The following is a 14,780-nucleotide window of genomic DNA, read 5'->3' as shown; positions in this document are numbered from 1 at the left end:
TTCCGGCTACTTGGAAGGTTGAGGTGGAAGGATCGCCGGAGCCCAGCAGGTCGAGGCTGCGGTGGCTGGAAGCATGCCGCTGCACTCCAGTCTTGGCAATAGAGTGAGACTCCAACTCAAAAAAAAAAAAGAATTTTAAGATTATCTCACCTAAAAAAATGAAAACTAAAAATCAACAGAATCTACTTTGGTTTAAATGTGCTTTGAGAAGAAGTTAGAAACAATAAGAATAAAAACTCAACAAGACTTGACCACAAAAATCATTTAATTAAAAATACTATATACATGATAATACATATTGCATGACTCCATTTATATGAAGTCCGAGAACAGGTGAAACAAATCTATGGTGTTAGAAATCAGAATACTAGTAGGCTCAAGGGAAGAGGGTAACTGACTGTTAAGGAACATTAAGGAACCTACTAGGAAGCTGGAAATGTTCTATGTCTTAACTACGGTGGTTACAGAAACATATATATATATATATGTAATTCAGGCTGTACACTTAAGATTGGTATACCTTAAGCGCCTTATTGATATGTTATGCCTCAGAAAATGTTGAAATAAGTAAAGATTTTGTCCTTAAACAAGAAAAAGAAAATAATACTATTAAGTTCCACCCCTTGCTGAACTGCTTTAGGAAAAAGAAATCACATGCTCAATATTCAGACAGACAGCCTCAAGAAAGATGAGCCAGTGAAGAATATAACTGGATGATGGTGAGGGACTGAGTCCCTTACCAAGGCAGCACACTTGTGGTTCAAACACCTTGTTTGTTCTAATGGTACCTAGATACCTGAAGACACCTACTGAGTCAGCAATCTTCAAGGAGCTCTAACATTACCATCTTCCTCAGACACATACGTATTGAATCTCCCAGATCACAGATAATGTCCTCCATTGAAATAGGAGTGCTATTATAGTACAGATGAGCATTTAGGTTATTTTCTTCTTTATTGCACTGCATATCAACTGATTCAGAATCTCTAGGAGTAGGGTCCAGAAATGTTTATTTAGAAAAGTTTTAACAGGTAATGCTGACATTGAAGACTACATGTAAGTCAAATTTCCAGTTTTCCCACATTTTTACTGGTGATATCATATTAACATAAAGACTTTGGCCGCCAGGCGCGGTGGTTCACACCTGTAATCCCAGAACTTTGGGAGGCCGAGGCAAGAGGACTGCCTAAGCCCAAGGGTTTGAAACCAACCTAAGCAACTTGGTGAGATCTCATCTCTACAATAAATCAAAAAAATTAGCTGGGTGTGGTGGTACGTGCCTGTGGTTCCAGCGACATGGAAGGCTGAGGCGAAATGACTGCCTGAGCACAGCAGGTCCAGGCTGCAGAGGCCATGAGCATGCCACAGAACTCCAGTCTGGGCAACAAAGTGAAACTGTGAGTCAAAAAAAATACAAAACTTTGGCCTAAGAGGGAAGGCAATATCCTAAAGAACAGCAATGTTCTCAGAACACCATGGAAAGGGAGAAGGGGGAGGTGAAGGAGGGAGGGAGGGAAGGACAAGATTCATCTCAGTAATAACTTAATCTTTGCTATTAATGCCTTGACACATAAAAACATGGCCAGTCCTACATACAAGTATATGTGATAAAAGAGGAACTGTAAAATTTTACTTATTTCCAAATATCTTCCTGCCAACTACAAAGTAGGAACTCCAAGGAATCAGAAATAACACAAGCACATACTGTTTTGTATTAGATGTAAATTCAGTTGTGGGAAATGTGCACCAGAACAGGAAAAAAAACAACAGCTTTCAGGGTAAAGGAAAAAAATGGGAGTTCAAACAGAAAATACCAGGGAACTCAGTAAAACTCCATAAAGCTATATGGATTCCTGGGTTAATCCCTAGCAGACCTTGCTTGGATCTGATGCCAAATAGCATACCAGAGACCTTGAAAAATAAACAAAGAACCCTGCCCAGCCTTTGGAAGGTGTACACTCAGAAGAGATTGGGAGAGCATGCCAAAGACTTTGGAAAACAGAACTGACATTGAAAGGCAGCTATCAGAACTTGTAGCCTGAATTCAAATAGACTGTTTGCCTGCTTAAAAAAAAAAAAAAATCAATATTTTCCATAGAATTTAAAGACCATGAATCTTATAACACAATGTTCATATATCTAAGACAAACTCAAAAGTTACTCAGTATAAAAACTAAGGCAGCCGGGCTCGGTGGCTCAGCCTGTAATCCCGCGCCTTTGGGAGGCTGAGGTGAGTAGATTGCCTGAGCCGGAGGGTTCGAGACCCACCTGGGCAGCGAGACCTCATCTCTACAATAAATCAAAAAATCAGCCGGGCGTGATAGCGCATGCCTGTAATTCTGGCTACTTGGAAGGCTGAGGCGGAAGGATCACCGGAGCCCAGCAGGTCGAGGCTGCGGTGGCCGGGAGTGGCCACTGCACTCCAGTCTGGGCAACAGAGGGAGACTCCAACTCAACAAAAAAAATAAAACTAAGGCAAAAATGTCAACTCACACAGAAAAAGACAACCAACATATACTAGTGCCAAAATGACAGAGAAGTTATAACTAGAAGAGATTTTAATAAAGCTGTTGCAAAAATTTTCCAAAAAGGATGAACTCTTGAAAGAAAATAGAAAGTCTCAGCAACAGAATATATGACGTAGAAAAAAACAGACATTTAAAAGCTGAAAAGATTCAATAACCAAGAATTTAAAATGTACTAGATGGCCTAAATGCCAGCACTCCAGATGACACAGTAAACTTCAAGGTAGATCAACAGAAATTAACCAGTCTAACCAATGAAAAAAAAATTGGCTTAAAAAAAATAGACAGAATCTGCTCAGGAACCTATGGAGATAATAACACAAGAACTAACATTCACGTCATTGAGGTCACAAAAGGATGAGTGTGAGGCAAAAAACATATTGGAAGAAATAATGGATGAACACACACACACTCCAAATTTGGTGAACGACACAAACATACTGAGGTAAGAAGCCCAATTTTTAAAAAATATTGAAGGCTCACACCTACAATCCCAGCACTTTAGGAGGCCAAGGTAAAAGGACTGCTTGAGCTCAGAAGTTCGAGACGGGCTTAGGTAACATAGCGAGACCTCATCTCTACAAAAAAATCAGCCAGGTGTGGTGGTGCACACCTGTGGTTTCAGGTACTGAGGACGCTGAGGCAGAAATGATCACCTGAGCTCAAAAAGTCGAGGCTGCCAGAGAGCTGTGATCATGCCACTGTCCTCCAGCCTGGGCAACGGGATAAAACCCAACTCATAAACAAACAAACCACAAAAATTAAATAAATAGAAAACATCAAAGTATGCTCTCTGAACATAAGGAAATTTAACTAGAAATCAATACTGAAGGATAATCTCCTTATATCTGAAATGTAAACAACCAATTTCTAAATCATTCCTGGGTCAAAAAAGAAAGTCTCAATATTTTGAATTAAAGAAAAATACCAAAATTTGAATATTTCGATTTAAAGAAAAATACTAGAATTTGTGGAATGTAACTAAAGCAGAGGGTAGACAAAGAACTTGGTATGAAATGCTTATATTAAAACAAAGTTGTCAAATCAGTCACTGGAGCAAAATAAACGGAACAAGTGGAAAGAAGAAAATAATAAAGAGCAGAAATTAAACAAAACTGAAAATAAACACACACACACACACACTAATGAGAATCAATGCAACCAAAAACAGGTTCTTTGTCAAGTGCCAAATATCTAGCAAAATTTCCAATAGCGAAAAAGATACAAGGTACAAGTCAAAACACATATCAGGAATGCAAACAGCAATATCATTACAGACATCTCAGATACTATGAGTAAATAAGGCAACAATAATATGAATGATGCTATGCACACAAATTTGACAACTTATATGAGATGCCTCAAAAGCCACAAATTCTTGAAACTCACGAAATACAAAACAGATAGCCTGTGTAGATCTATGACTATTAAAGAAAATGTGTGTATATATATACATACACACACACATTTACTGGCAAAATCTTTCAAACTACAGAGGGTGATATCAATTCTATACAATCTTTTAAAAAATCAAATTAGACCTGTAATCCTGCACCTTTGGGAGGCTGAGGTGAGTAGATTGCCTGAGCCTGCGGGTTCGAGACCCGCCTGGACAACTTGGCAAGACCTCATCTCTACAATAAATCAAAAAATCAGCCGGGCGTGGTAGCGCATGCCCTATAATTCCGGCTACTTAGAAGGCTGAGGCGGAAGGATCGCCAGAGCCCAGCAGGTTGAGGCTGCGGTGGCCGGGAGTGGGCACTGCACTCCAGTCTAGGCGACAGAGTGAGACTCCAACTCAAAAAAAAAAAAAAAAATCAAATTAATTTAGAAAATTAATCTAACTAATTTATAAGGCCAGTATTTCCCTGATACTAAAACAAAGACAGCATAACACCACAGATCAATATCTATAATGTATAAGGATATAAAAGTCCTTTGAAAAATCTCTGAATCTAATTCAACAATATTATAAAAAGAAAAAGACATCACGAGCAAGTAGGGGTGGATTCCAGAAATGCAAAGCTGGTTCAATAGCTAAAAGCAATGTAATTCGCTACATCAAAAAATAAACAGTCTAGGCCGGGCTCAGTGGCTCAGCCTGCAATCCCAGTGCTTTGGGAGGCTGAGGTGAGAAGACTGCCTGAGCCCGTGGGTTCGAGACCCGCACCGGGCAACTTGGTGAGACCTCATCTCTACAATTAAAAAAAAAAAAAAAATTAGCTGGGTGTGGTAGCACGCGCCCATAGTTCCAGCTACTTGGAAGGCTGAGGCAGAAGGATCGCCAGAGTCCAGCAGGTCGAGGCTGCGGTGGCCAGGAGCGTGCCACTGCACTCCAGTCTGGGTGAAGGAGTGAGACTCCAACTCAAAAAATAAAATAAAATAAAATAAACAGTTTAAGCCGGGCTCAGTGGCTCAGCCTGTAATCCCACGCCTTTGGGAGGCTGAGGTGAGTGGACTGCCTGAGCCCACGGGTTCGAGACCTGACTGGGCGGCGAGACCTCATCTCTACAATAAATCAAAAAATCAGCCGGGCGTGGTAGCGTATGCCTGTAATTCCGGCTACTCGGAAGGCTGAGGCGGAAGGATCGCCGGAGCCCAGCAGGTCGAGGCTGTGGTGGCCGGGAGCGGCCACTGCACTCCAGTCTAGGCGACAAAGTGAGACTCCAACTCAAAAAAATTTTAAAAAAACAGTCAAACAATCATCTCAATAGATGACAGATACATTTCAAAACCCACTTACAATAAGAAGCTCAGAAAACTAGCACTAACATCATGTATTATATGATTTTATTAAAGCTAAAATTATATTTAAATTTAAAGCTATTGTATTTATATTTAAAGCTAAAAGAGTTAGTTTTACTCCAAGACTAGAACAAGGCACAAAACTGAAAACACACACACACACACACACACACACACACACACAATCAATGAGAATCAATGCAACCAAAAACAGGTTTTTTGTCAAGTGCCAAATAGCTAGCAAAATTCCCAAGAGCAAAAACAAGGTACAAGTCAAAATACATACCAGGAATGCAAATTCAATATCACACTGAAGTTTCTAGCCAGTGCAATAAGGCAAGAAAAAGAAATAAAAGGAAGACAAATAGGAAACAAAAAACAAAACCACCTCTATTTGGGTAATATAATTCTTGGTATAAAAAATTCCCAAAGTATTTACATAAGCCTACTACAACTAATACATGAATTGAGAAAGTCATAGGATATAAGGTCAATATACAAAAGTCAGCTATCTTTATGGCAAACAATAAAAAGTTGAATTTTTTAAAACCCTATCATTTATAATTAAACAAAATCCAAAAAGCAAGAAAAAAAGACAAAATCAAATTACAAAATAACAAAAAAACGTATGTACAAATCTAAGAAATAGACTAACTCTGCATATTAAAAATAAAAAGTATATGTTGATAAAAGAAAACAGAGAACTAAGCAAACAAAAAATACTTTATCAATGAATTGAAAGACTCAATATTCAACTATAGATTCAGTACTCTCCTAATCAAAATCCCAGGAGGATTTCTTTTTAGTAGAAATAGAAAAGTTGCTTCTAAAGTGTATATGGAAAAGAAAAAGAACTAATAGTCAATAATTTTGAAAAGAAAAACAAAGGTAGAGAAGTTACACTATTTTCATTTTAAGACTTACTATAAAGTTCTAGTAATCAAGAGAGTATGGTACTGTCAAAAGGACAAATACAGATCAAAGTAATAGAAAGAATCCAGAAACAGTCCCACACATTTATGGGTCAAAGGTATTTTGGACAAAACTACAAAGGAAAGTCAATAGAGAAAGCACCATTTTCAACAAATGCTAGAACAATTGAATATCCACAGGCAATAAAATGAATTTAACCCATAAATTAGATATAAAGAAATGCTCAAAACAGGTTATAGACCTAAATTTTAAATGTAAAACTATAAAACTTCTCCAAATAAACATAAAAAGTATGTGTGATCTTGGGTTGGGCAAAGATTCTGATATGATAACAAAAAATCAAAAATATTATAGAAAAAAATTTTTACTTCAAGAGCAGAACTTCTGCTAAAAAGAACCAGAAACAAAATAAAACATTTAATAGAACGAGAAGAGAAGCCATAGACTAGGAAAAAGTATTTGCAATAATGTAGAAGCATAATGTCTAACTCATAGAAAACAATTAAAAAGTATCAGCTAATTTTAAAACATAGTCACAACAAAAATAATGATAATATGAATGTCTAGGGATTTTTAATTGACTCTTGAAACTCATAATTGTACACAGTTGTCCAAAAAGCTAGTCTCATTTTTAAAAATATTAATGTTTCATCACTTACATACCTGCTAAAAAATTTTTATCTAAAATATATAAAGCACTCTCAAAAATCAATAACAAGAGTATGTTAAATATACAGGGGAAAAAAATCAATAACAAGAAACAGGCATTTTTGTTAAAAAGAACAGCCATTTCATCAGCAAAGATATACAAATGAAAAATAGTCATATGAAAAGATGCTCACACCATTAATCATTATGAAAATACAAATTAAGTCCACAAATGAGATACCACTAAACTCCTATTGAGTGGCTCTAAAAATATACTGGTAATACTAAATGCTGACAAGGATGCAGAACTACAGCAATATTCTTACATTGCTAGTGGGAATACAAAATGGTATAGCCACTATGGAAAACAGTTTGGTAGTTTTTTTTAAAGTTAAATTTATCATTACCATACAACTCAGCAATCCTACTCCTAGGTATTTACCCAAGAAAAATGAATACATATCCTCACCTCCCATGAAAATCTGTGCATGAATGTTTATAGTGGCTTTATTTGTAATTGCCAAAAATTGCAAAGCAACACAAATATCCTTCAACTGGTAAATGAATAAACAAACTGTGGTAGACACATAAAATAGAATACCACTTTGCAGTATATAGAAACAAATGACTGATACACAGAACAGCATGAATGCATTTTAAATTGCATTAAGTAAAAAAAGTGAGACTCCAAGGCTATATAATATACGATTCCATTTACATGACAGCATTGAAAAGGCAAAACTAGAGAAATAAAATATATCAGTAGTTGCTAGGAGCTAGTAGTGGGTGTAGGAACTGACTAGAAAAAAAAAAAGAAATCTGGGACATGACTGTAATAGCTGCAAAATTGTTTGTTGAAGCTATAGCTTTTTTTCTTTTTGTAAAACTGTACATCAAAAAGAGTAAATGTTACTGTGTATAAATTATACCTCACCAAAATTGTACAAAGTTGCATAATGTCCCCCTAGAAATTCATGCCCACCCAGAATACTACCTTACTTGAAAATAGGGTCTTTACAAATATAACCAAGTTGAGGTCACACTGGATTAGGGTTGCCCTAAATTTAATATAACTGATGTCCTCATAAGAAGAGAGAAATTTAGACACATAGACACATAAGGAAAGTCATAAGAAGATGGAAGTAGAGATTAGAATGATGCATCTACATGGAAAGTCAAGGATTGCTGGCACCCACCAGAAGCTAAAAGCAATGTGTTTCCCTCCTAGAGCCTGCCATAATGACACAACCTTGATTTTGGATGTCTAGCCTCCAGATCTATGAGATAACGAATTTATTTTGTTATAAGCCACCAAGCTTGCGGTATTTGCTATGGAAGCTCCATAAAACTAATATAAGACATCTATTAAAAGCAAACAAAAGGAGAGAAGGAAATACCAGATAAATCTCAACAACCAATATAACATTATTGTACCAGGAAAGACAGAGTAGAATTAAAAAGGAAAATTAATAACAAAATTCAAGATTTTATTAGTGATCAGAGGAATAATTCACCAAGAAGAGTACCAGTCATAAACATTTATATATTTAATAAAATAGCCTGAAAATACTAAAAATTCACAGCATTAAAAGGAGAAATAGAAAAATCTGAAATTATGCCAGAGGTTAACATTACTCTCAGAAACTCACATATTAAAGTCAAAAATTCAGTAAGGATAAATAAGATATAAATATTACAATTAATAAGCCTGATATGATAGATATACTGCTACCTAAAATATAGAAAATATATATTCTATTCAAACAAACATTGAACTTTCATAAAAATTGATCATGATGTTGGCCATGGATTAACAAACTCTGGGCCACAGGACAAACACAGTCAGTTGCCTCTTTTACAGTCTACCAGTAAAGAATGGTTGTCACGCTTTTAAACAATTGCATTTGAAATATTTTATCTACGTAATAGACTCAATTTTATGTCTTGCCCAAAAAAGGCTAAAATATTTACTATGCAGCCCTCTAAGGAAAAGTCTTCCAAATTCTGCTCTAGGCCACAAAGAAAATATCAACACGTTCCAAAAAATTATACCATACAAATACTGTTTTCATTATCACTTTAAAAATGAAAAGCATCATATATCAAACCAGTGCTATTGAAAATTGAAAAAAAGAATCTAAATAAAATAAATTTATAGGATAACCCAAGACAACTAGAAGTTATTAATGTTTCAGTGTATTGCTATGCCTCATAGACCAAAAAAAAAAAAAAAATCCACCCTTTTTCATTAAACAGATTAGATTTAGGAGATTTTAAAAAATCTATTATTTCCATCAAAGTACAAGAGCTTTAAACATCATAAATATAATCTCCAACTGAATCAAATAATAAAACCCCCTCCTCTACACCCTGTCCCCAATAACTCTGACACTAACCAATGGCAGTGCTCTCTATTAATCCTTGACCTAAGAGGAGAGTATCCAGGATAAAATTAGAAAACATTCTGAGAAATGCCTCTTTAAGCATTTGAAGGGAGGGGGAAGGGGTAGGAGACATTAAAAAGACAAAAAATAATCTTTTAAAAAAATTAACAGAAGCAAATTTCATGCTTTGCATTACACATAATAAGGAGCTAACACCAATTGACCAGTGCTGGGTACTGTTCTAAGTGTTTTCATAAACATAAGTAATAAATGTATAGGAGCAAAAATAATACCAAAAAAACCCACACCAACTGAAAAAAAAACAAGCAATCCTGGGCTGCTTTACTGAGTAAAATGCTCTAGCAGTTTCTATGGGTTCCAGTTAGAATGCTAATGAATCCATTAGCGTTCTACTAAAGATGGGTAAATCCTCCTCTATTTGAAAAGCATTAGAAGACTACTGTCAGCAAATCAACTTTCTTTTTTTTTTATTTTTGACATAGCATAAAGGTAAATTTTTGTTCTAATATTATAACTCTTTTACATATTAATTCTGGAACAGACCATCTTACCCAAGTGATTCTTCCATGAGTTTGCAAAAACTGGGGTCTTCCTATGATTTCCAGAGCAGCTGCAATAGACATGGATACTTAAAATGACTAATAAAAAAGTCTGGCAGCATTGGCCAATACCTGCTGACAAGCATCATCAGTGATGTCAACAAAGCTGCCTTGTGTTCAAATATACCACACAATCACATAAGGTGCCCCAGGAAAGAGGGCAGAGGAAGAAGAGAGGTCTTCCTCCTTTTTCTTTTCGAAAGGCTTTAAAAAAAATAAAAGACATATGATAAACAATCATGATCAGTCTAGGATGTGCACTGAGAACAATTTCTGAGTAATATGGTAACTCACCTGTGGGATTTAAAATCTAATGATTTAAGTGACATTTGAGAGGATTAAAAGAAAACAAATTTATAAAGCCTGATTTTCAATAAGTGCTTCAAAGATGAGGCTCCTAACAGATGGCCAAGGCAAAGACATTTTAAAATCAAAAACAAATTTACTTGGCATTCAAACAGACTAGAATGCTATTACATATGGATAAATCTTTTATAATATTCTAATTAAATAGTGTTCACAAACGTCTATTGTTTAAACTAACTTTTTAAAATTGAATCTATGTTTGATTTATATCTGAATCTGGATATCCCTTCCTGTAGGTTTACTTTGTCACTAAAAGATATTCCTTGTGCTGGGCACAGTGGCCTCACACCTATAATCCCAACATTTTGGGAGGTCAAGGTGAGAGGACTGCCTACAGGCTCGAGACCAGCCTGGGCAACTTACTGAGACCTCACCTCCACAATAAATAAAAAAATTAGCTGGGTGTTGAAGCATGTGCTCGTAGTGCCAGCTACTTAGAAGGTTGAGGTAGAAGGATCACCTGAGCCAAGCAGGTAGAGGTTGCAGCGGTCATAAGCATGCAACTGCACTCCAGGCCTGGGCAACAGAATAAGATTCCATCTCAAAAAAAAAAAAGTATATGTGTGTGTATATACATACATATATATAGTCTGGTCTCAAACCCGTGGGCTCAGGCAATCCTCTCTCACCTTGGTCTCCCAAAGTGCTGGGATTATAGGCGTGAGCCACTGTGCCTGGCTGTAAAAGGAATTTTAAAAACTAAATCAATGGACCTATAACATTTTTAGCTGTGAAGTCTAAATATTGTCAGATGTCAAATTCTCTCTAAAATTGATCTATTGGAGCCGGGCTCAGTGGCTCAGTCTGTAATCCCACGCCTTTGGGAGGCTGAGGTGAGTGGATTGCCTGAGCCCGTGGGTTTGAGACCCGACTGGGCAGCGAGACCTCATCTCTACAATAAATCAAAAAATTAGCCGGGCTTGGTAGCGCACGCCTATAGCTCCAGCTACTTACTTGGAAGGATGAGGCGGAAGGATTGCCAGAGCCCAGCAGGTTGAGGCTGCGGTGGCCGGGAGTGGCCACTGCACTCCAGTCTGGGCGACAGAGTGAGACTCCAACTCAAAAAATTTTTTTAAAAAATGTTTTAAATAAAATAAAATTGATCTATTGGTTTAATGCTATTACCGTCAAAATTCCAAGTGTTTTTCATAGAACTCAACAAAATGATTCCAACATTTTATGGAAAGGCAAAGAACTAAGAATAGTAAAAATACTTTTGAAGAAGAGTAAGATAGGGAATCATGATAATATAATATTAAGAAATAGTTAGAATGTATAATTTGATGCTGGGATAGTGGACATATAATGGACATCTGGTTTTTTAAAGAACAGGTACTGCATATCTGAGGAGAAAGAATGGACTCAATATTTTGGTCCTAAACCCACTTCTTATCCAGATGGAAATAAATGAAAGTAGATCTCTACCTCATAATTTATATATGTATATATCAGAATCACTTCCAAGGTATTTGAGATTTAATTGTGAAGGTCAAAACTCTAAAATTTTATGATTCAGGGATTCTTTTTTAAAAACCTCTTTTTTTTTTGAGACAGAGCCTCACTGTCACCCAGGCTGGGGTGCAGTGGAACACACATGGCCACGGCAGCCTCAACATGCTGGGCCCAGGTGATTCTTTCACTTCAGCCTTCCAAGTAGCTGGAACTACAGGCACACGTCACCACACCCAGCTAATTTTTTTTGTTTTATTGTAGAGATAACGTCTCGCCAAGTTGCTCAGGCTGGTCTCGAACCCACGGGTTCAGGCAATCATCTCACTTTGGCCTCCCAAAGTGATGGGATTATAGGCGTGAGCCATCACGCCCAGCCCAACAAAGATTTCTGAAATCACAAACAACTAAGAAAAAAACCTGGTAAATTCAATTACATTAGAACTAAGAACCGTTGTTCATCAAAGAATACCAGAGAGTGAAAATGCAGTCCACAGAACAGAAGAAAATATTTGAAACACATATAACCAACAGAGAACTTTCATCTACAATATACTTTAAAAAAAACCCAAAAACCTCTATATCTCTGTCTCTTCGACACCCCCACACACACATACACACATACAAACTCACATATGAAGGATACAACCAATCAACAAACATTCCAGAAACATACACAGAGGTTCAGCTGTATTAGTCATGAGGGAAATGCAAATTAAAATCACAATTGAATGCCACCATAGTCTATCCAATGACTAAAATTAAGGAGTTGAATAACACAAAGTATGCATACATGTGGAACAATGGAAAACAACACCTAATACTCAAGGAGTAAAACAACAACACAAAAATTGAACAACGCCAGAAAACAGTTTGGTATGTCTAGAGTAGAAAACGTCCTTGTTTCATGACTCAGAAATTCCACATCTAATTAGATACTCCAGAGAAACTTTCACACAATTGTATCAGGAAAATGTTCATAGCAATAGTATTCATCAGAGGAAAAACAAACAAACAAAAAAAACCCTGAAAACAAAATGGACATCAAGAGTAAAATAGACAAAGATACTATGTTTGGTCACAGAATGGAACACCAATAGAGAAATGAAATTTCTCTAGGAGGCAGAGCTAAACATAAACATAAGTATGAATGAATCTTTAAAAAAACGTTGAATGGGAGAAGTCATATGGAAATACAGTACAATTTCACTTATATAAAGATTAAAAAGAAGCTTGCCTATTATCAATTATGGAAAGGGAAAGCACTGCAATCAGGAAGGAGCATATAGAGAGCTTATTAATGTCTCCTTTCTTAACCTGGTTGGTGAGTACAAAGCTGTTTCACATTATAAATTAAACAGAACCCTTATGTTGTTTTAGTGAACATTTCATAAACTTACTCATCCTGGAGAGATTAAGTATAAAGATAGAGGAGTACGAGTGTCCTAGCATTTCTGTGGTTCTCTGCAGCCAAGTGACAATCATTCAGCAGCCCCTTGACTCCCAGTGAACCCACCCAGGTTGCTGCTGCTTGCTGCTTTCAATATTCCATCCACTTACCATTACACACACACACACACACACACACACACACACACACACACACACTCTCTCTCTCTCTCTCTCTCTCTCTCTCTCTCTCTCTCTCTCTCTCTGACACACACACCCTACACAAATGAAGAAAAAGAGAAAATATGTGAGGGGAAAAATTATTGATTTTATTCGCAACATTGGAAGTAAAGAGAATGATGAAACAAACATTTGTATATTACATTTGACATTTATAAAACATGATTACATATTCCTGTACTTTCAACCCCCAAACAAATCCTAAAGTAAATATAACATAAATAATAGAGACCAAATATTTTGCAACCCAAATGAAATGTCAGAAAGAGGTATCATCATGCTTTCTATTATACCATCTTAGAGTCTTCATTTCCTACTGCAAAGTCAAAACAGATGCTGAATATGATAATATGATACAAGTAAGCAGAAAACATAATTTTAAAAAATGAAAGAGAAAAAAGTGGGTAGACATAACTACTTTGAAAACTGTTATGTAGTCTCTGTAAAAGCTGCATATGTACATACATTATGACTGACCCAGTAATTCCACTCATAGGTATATCTACAACAAAAATGCATACAAATGTTTATTTAAAAATTCTACAATATTGTAGCAGTGCTATTCACAAAAATAAATAAAAAATGGAAACCTGTCCAAATGTCTATCAATTGTAGAACAAATGAAATAAATTACTATATTTACATGATGGAATTCTCTACAGTAATGAGAATGAATGCAAAAAATTGATGACTCAAAAATGTAATGTTGAGCAAAAAAAGCCAGATGTAAAATGAGTATATACTAAATGGTTTCATTTCATTTCAAAGTTCAAATACAGGCAAACTCATATATGTTTTCAGAAGTCAGGCGGTAACCATTAGAAAAAATGGGATAGTAATCAGAAAGGGCTTTTACTCGGGTAACAGTCTGTTTCTTGTTGGGTGCTGGCTACATAGTTATTTTCCGTTTGTGAAATTAATTGAGAATAGACATAAATTATATGCTTTTCTGTATATAAATTATGCTTCAATAAAAAGTTTTTGAAACAGAACATAAGGAATTAAAATCAGGAGACAAGATACCACTAAGATATTATTTTTTCATTATGACCTCACAGTCTTCAGATTTTTATTCAAAATTTCTAAATTAGGCAATAAAATGTACAGAATTATTAAGCTAAAATACTTCAAAAGCCATGGATCTAAAACGTATTCTACATTAACATGCAACCGGGTGATCTTGAGACATACAATTAAATGTCAGTCTGTTTTCTAACCATTAAAACGGCATCACTACTGCTGTCCTTCCTATCCCACAGTGATGTTATAAAGGGTGAAATGAAGTATATAAAACAGCTGTTTAAACTATAATGTAACCTTGAGCTCAGTATTACAACAAATAAAAAATAGGCCAAAAGCTCTAATATTCAAAATTTTGTGCACAGTGAGAACTTTGTTCAAGTGAACTCTTTTTTTGTTTGTTTGTTTTTTTTTTTTTGAGTTGGAGTCTCACTCGGTCGCCCAGACTGGAGTGCAGTGGC

General features: G+C 36.0%; 1 protein-coding gene across 1 annotated transcript in view; it reads right to left on the bottom strand.

The window, feature by feature from the left end:
• The window catches only part of LOC110596451 (serine-rich coiled-coil domain-containing protein 2-like), a gene marked incomplete at its 3' end in the record, with an annotated part of 100,834 nt that overhangs the window by 35,516 nt on the left and 50,538 nt on the right, over positions 1 to 14,780 (bottom strand). The gene's annotated exons all lie outside the window — the stretch shown is intronic.

This window comes from Carlito syrichta, unplaced genomic scaffold, assembly GCF_000164805.1.
Source record: "Carlito syrichta isolate Samal-C Ts95f unplaced genomic scaffold, Tarsius_syrichta-2.0.1 Scaffold309262, whole genome shotgun sequence".
In the NCBI taxonomy this organism is placed as follows: Eukaryota; Metazoa; Chordata; class Mammalia; order Primates; family Tarsiidae; genus Carlito; species Carlito syrichta.
This window is presented reverse-complemented; position numbering and strand designations above follow the sequence as displayed.